We start from the raw sequence: 5,470 nt of genomic DNA on the forward strand, positions 1-5,470 counted from the left end.
TTAGGCCTGATCCCCAGGCTGAGATACAGAGGCTTTCAGCAGAATTAGCATAGGCTACTAGAGATAGGACCTTGGATGCCATCCAGGTGGGCAAGTTACAGGATCAATTGAGGTGTCTCACCACCACTCATAAGAACTATGAGTGTATGTTAGTTTGTATGGTGGAAGGAAGAAATGAAACTTGGCATAGAGAAGATGTAGCTAGAGCCCGAGCTCATGAGTTAGAATTCTATGTAGAAGACTTAGAAGAATATTATACCAATCTGCATGAAGAAGTCCATAGGCTGAACAATCTCCTGAATCCAAATCATGAGCCTCAGGCAGATGCAATGGACCCAGGTGTCATCATAGCAGATGATGATGAACCAAAAGAAGAAGAAGATCCAGAAGAAGTAGTGATGGTCAATGAAAGTGATAATGAAGGCGGAAATGTTTCTGGAATGGATACCGATCATGAGGTTTGAGGTGATCGAGAAAAAGAGTAGAGTTATAAAATAGTGAGTTCTAGTCTAGTTGGGTAGTCTTGCTTAGGTGCAGACTTGTGTATAAATAAGTGAGCCCTGTGTAATGTATTTGTAGCAAGCTCTTTTAACAGTTCAATAAATGTTTGTGAGTAAAGTTTGGTTTGTCATGAACAGATGCATCATACTCGGGGTTTGACTATTCCTGGTTCTTCACAAGACGAGGATGGTATTCCTGATCCCCCACTAGTTCCACCAAATTTGACTGATGCTATCGCGGCACTTGTCAATGTGACTGTAGATAATGCTCGGTTGCTTCGGGGGTTAGCTCAAAGCAATCAGAATATGATGCAAGGGAATCGTGGTCGTAATCATCAAAGGCAAGAAGCTACATATGTTGACTTCACGGATACATGACCACCAGTATTTACCAAGGCTGATGAACCGCTTGAAGCTGATGATTGGCTTCGTACCATGGAGCAGAAGTTTGACCTTATTCCATGCACTGAGTTCCAGAAGCCTGTTTTTGCTGCCCAATAGCTCAGAGGTGCAGCAGGTGCTTGGTGGGCAAACCTTGTGGTTATGCAACCAGCAGGTATTCAGTTAACTTGGGCCGAGTTCCGCACTGCTTTCCATGCCCATTATATTCTGGAGGGAGTTATGGCCATGAAGTTGGATGAGTTTCTTGCTTTAAAGCAAGATCATCAAACAATCATGCAGTATGTGGGCAAGTTCAATCACCTTTCACAGTATGCACCTAAACATGTTAACACAGATGCCAAGAAGAAGAAGTGGTTCATGTGTGGCCTTAATACCAAACTTCAGACCATGATGACTACCTGCACCAATGTCACGTATCATGAGGCGATTAACATTGCTATTGCTTTAGAGGAGAAATATCGGCAGCATAAGGAAATTAAGAAGAAAAAGAGTGTGCCATCTGGGTCTTTCAGCGGCAATCAAAAGAGACAGAAGATAATCTATCATCCAGTGAATCGCTATTGTCCTCCTTATTGTCTGCCGTAGTTCCAAGCCAATCAACAACCAAATGTCCGTCCTACAGTGACTTATCCAAACTCACAATAGACAAATGTTCCTAGTGTTTGTGCTCCAACACCCCAAGGCCACAATTATCCATGTTTCAATTGTGGGAGGTCAGGTCATTTCTCGAGGGAATGTCCGTATCATAAGCAGTATAATCCAAATTTCTAGAAGGCTCCCGGAAATCAACAACAGGGTCAAGCTTAGGACAAGAATAATAACCAAAATGCTCAGAAGGGCACAAATGAAAAGAAGACGGGGCGGGTTTTCTATATTCAAGCTGGGAAGATTCTAGAAGGGGAACCCGTGATGCTGGGTATGTTTCCTGTCATCGATCATCCTGCAGTTATGCTTTTTGATTCTGGTGCATCTCATACATTCATCAATAGAACCTTTGTCATAAAGCATGAAATCCCAATTGGGGAAACAAAGGAGAATTTTTATATACAGTCACCCGGGGGACATCTGTGTACTAAGGAAATGGTGTACCAGGTACCCATAAACCTAGGTGGGCACATTTTTCCCACCACCATGATTATTCTAAAAGATTAGGATATAGATGTGATCTTGGAAATAAATTGGATGTATCAGCATAAAGCTGTTGTAGATACTTTGAATAGGACAATAAGGGTGAGTTTGCCAGATAGTAATTCTCAGCTTCTTATCCAACTTCCAATCTTAAAGAGATTAGTGGAAAAAGTTTGTGCAACTTTTGTCAAGGAGATTAGAGATATCCCTGTAGTTTGTGAATTTCCATAGGTTTTTCCTAAAGATTTACCCGATCTACCACCTGATAGGGATGTCCAGTTTGGAATAGATCTAAAACCCAGAACAGCTCCGATCTCTCGGAGAGCTTATAGGATGCCTCCAAAGGAATTAGCCGAGTTGAAGACTCAATTCCAAGAGTTGATTAATAAAGGGTTTATCCAACCTAGTTCATCACCTTGGGGATGTCCTGCTATTTTTGTGAAAAAAGAAAGATGAGACCCTGAGATTGTGTGTTGACTATCATCCATTGAATGAAGTGACAATTAAAAATAAATATCCCTTACCTCGGATAGATTTACTTTTTGATCAACTGGCTGGAGCCAAGGTTTTCTCCAAGATTGATTTGAGGTCATGTTACCATCAAATCAAAATTAAGCCAGAAGATATTCCCAAAATGGCATTTACCACCAGATATGGATTATATGAATACCTGGTAATGTCTTTTGGTTTGACGAATGCCCCAGCTCATTTCATGTATCTGATGAATTCAGTATTCATGCCTAAGCTAGACAAGTTTGTAGTGGTGTTTATTGATGACATCTTAGTATATTCCAAGAACAAGAAAGAACATGCGGAACATCTCAGAATTGTTCTGACCCGCCTAAGAGAACATCAGTTATATGCCAAGTTCAGTAAGTGTGACTTTTGGCTAAAGGAAGTATAGTTTTTAGGGCATGTCTTGTCAGCTGAAGGAGTTGCAGTAGATCCAAGCAAAGTTAAGGATATACTAGATTGGAAACCACCAACCACTGTTCATCAGGTTCGGAGTTTTCTGGGAATGGCGGGTTATTACCATCGTTTTATTCTAGATTTCTCTAGAATATCCAAGTCCATCACTAGATTGTTGAAGAACCAAGCCAAGTTTGTCTGGTCACCTGAGTGTGAAGAAGCTTTTCAGACTTTGAAGAGATTATTAACCACTGCACCAGTGTTAGCACAGCCAGATATCGAGAAGCCATTTGATGTTTATTGTGATGCTTCAGGTATTGGTATTAGATGTGTATTGATGCAAGAAGGCCGAGTCATTGCCTATGCTTCCAGACAACTTAAGCAACATGAAGAACATTATCCAACTCATGATCTGGAGTTAGCAGTAGTTGTCCATGCTTTGAAGATTTGGCGACATTACCTGCTTGGTAATACTTGCCATATTTATACAGATCACAAGAGTTTAAAGTATATCTTTACTCAATCGGAATTGAATATGCGGCAAAGAAGATGGTTGGAATTGATTAAAGATTATGACTTGGAGGTGCATTACCATCCTAGTAAGGCAAATATGGTTGCAGATACACTCAGTCGTAAGAGTTATTGCAATTGCCTGGCAGTAAAAACAATGGATCTGACTTTATGTCAAGAGATGGAAAAGTTGAATATGGAAGTAATTCAACAAGGTAGTTTGACCAATGTAATTATTGAATCAACTATTCGAGACCAAATTATTGCCGCTAAGAAAGAAAACAAGGGTATAGCCCATATCAAAGAAAGAGTCGGGTATAGTTGACAATGATCACTAGAGGGAGCTGGTGGCTCAGTTCACTAGCTTTCTTCCACCAGACAACGAGGTTTCCAAGAAAAATAAGTGAGCAATTCAAGCCTATTTAATACTTGCATTGCTTTTCTGCAGCCATCGGGTCTCATTTTCTTTGGTGAATTTCAGGAAAAGTTCCGATGTTTCATTGTCCTAGATCACAGAGCGCTTTGATTACTTGGACCCATAGGCTGATGAGGTTCAGATCGATAGATTCGCTAGAGTGTGGCTCTGGCACTTCCTTGGTGCTTTCCTATTTCCAGACGTCTCGGGCAACACCATTAGCTGGATCTTTCTTGACATACTACGCTAGCCATGGGAGAACATAGTGGCACCCGACCGTGGTCATCGGCTGAGAAGAGCCGGCTGGTTGCCTCAAAGAGCTAGAAGACGTGCCACCCGACCACGTCGGGACTACCGATTCCACCCAAGGAGTGTCCATGCAGCTCAGCTTCTGAACTAGCTTCCTGCAGCTCCGCTTCACCTTCTGCATAAATAGACGTTAAAGTTAGTGCATTTCCCAAACGCATATACACTAAAGAAACATTTTCGGAACGAACAAGTTTATGTTTACCTCCACAAAAGCCTCGAGAATGCCTGGCCCCTGCCCTCTAGACTCATGAAGCCGGAACGCTGCTTCGTTGGACATCCTTGACAATTGTGTCGCCTAGGTACAGAAACATGGTTGGACAGTTTTAGTACACATACTTAATACCAAATAGATAACAAATTGTACCATTCGAGTATCTTACCACGTATCTTTGAAGCGGGGCTCTCTGTAGTTGTGTGTTGTCCCTAGTGGCAACGTCGTACACATCTTTGATCACATCTTCCTCTGAGTCCTCGTTAATCGCCTCCTCAGTGTATGGGGGCTTGATATGTGTCCTCATAGACCTATGAAGCCACCGCAGGTACTCGTCGAAGGTGTGCTGGTCATGTGGGGGACCCGCATGGATCGACTGTCATTCCCTATTCTGCCACAAGTGGATGTACGTGTTGTGTGTCACGCGCCAATCCTTGGTCTTATACCTCTTCCTGCGGTCATACCTGCAACAAAACGATGTTAGTTGTACCACACACACCTCTGAATTGTAGATTTGTTATTAATCGATAACACACCCATGCAATTCTTGGTTGGTGGAGTAAAGCAGTGGTGGGTAGCCTATCATTCTTCCAAACTATCTACAAACCCTGATGGGCAAGTGAATCTCGACCACGCGGAAGAAAATAAGAGGGACATTGTAGCGATACTCGTCTGACTCATCCCTAGTGACAGGACTCAGATAGTACTCGAGCTCCGAAGCATCCCAAGGACACCAATGCACCTGAACATTTCGTAATTGAGTTAGGTTGTGATATAGTGTACATCAAACAAGACACATGTATGATAGTAAAGAGAGCGTAACCTGGTGCTGTGTTAGGACATCGAGACCGTCCGTGTACTCCATGTACTTGCGCCTTGCATTCCCTCTAACTAACTCTGCTTCTGTCCAGATATACAGAGCAGTAGGGAGTGTATCATGCCCATTTCATTGCTGCATTGAATATGATAATGAATTAGCCATTAATAATTTCATCATATGTAACTGCCTCGAAGAATATAGTGAACCGAAGTACTTACCGGTAAACCAGTATTAAGGGGCCTCCCAACGGGCCATCGTTCCCAACA

This window comes from Miscanthus floridulus, chromosome 12, assembly GCF_019320115.1.
Source record: "Miscanthus floridulus cultivar M001 chromosome 12, ASM1932011v1, whole genome shotgun sequence".
NCBI classification, from domain to species: Eukaryota; Viridiplantae; Streptophyta; class Magnoliopsida; order Poales; family Poaceae; genus Miscanthus; species Miscanthus floridulus.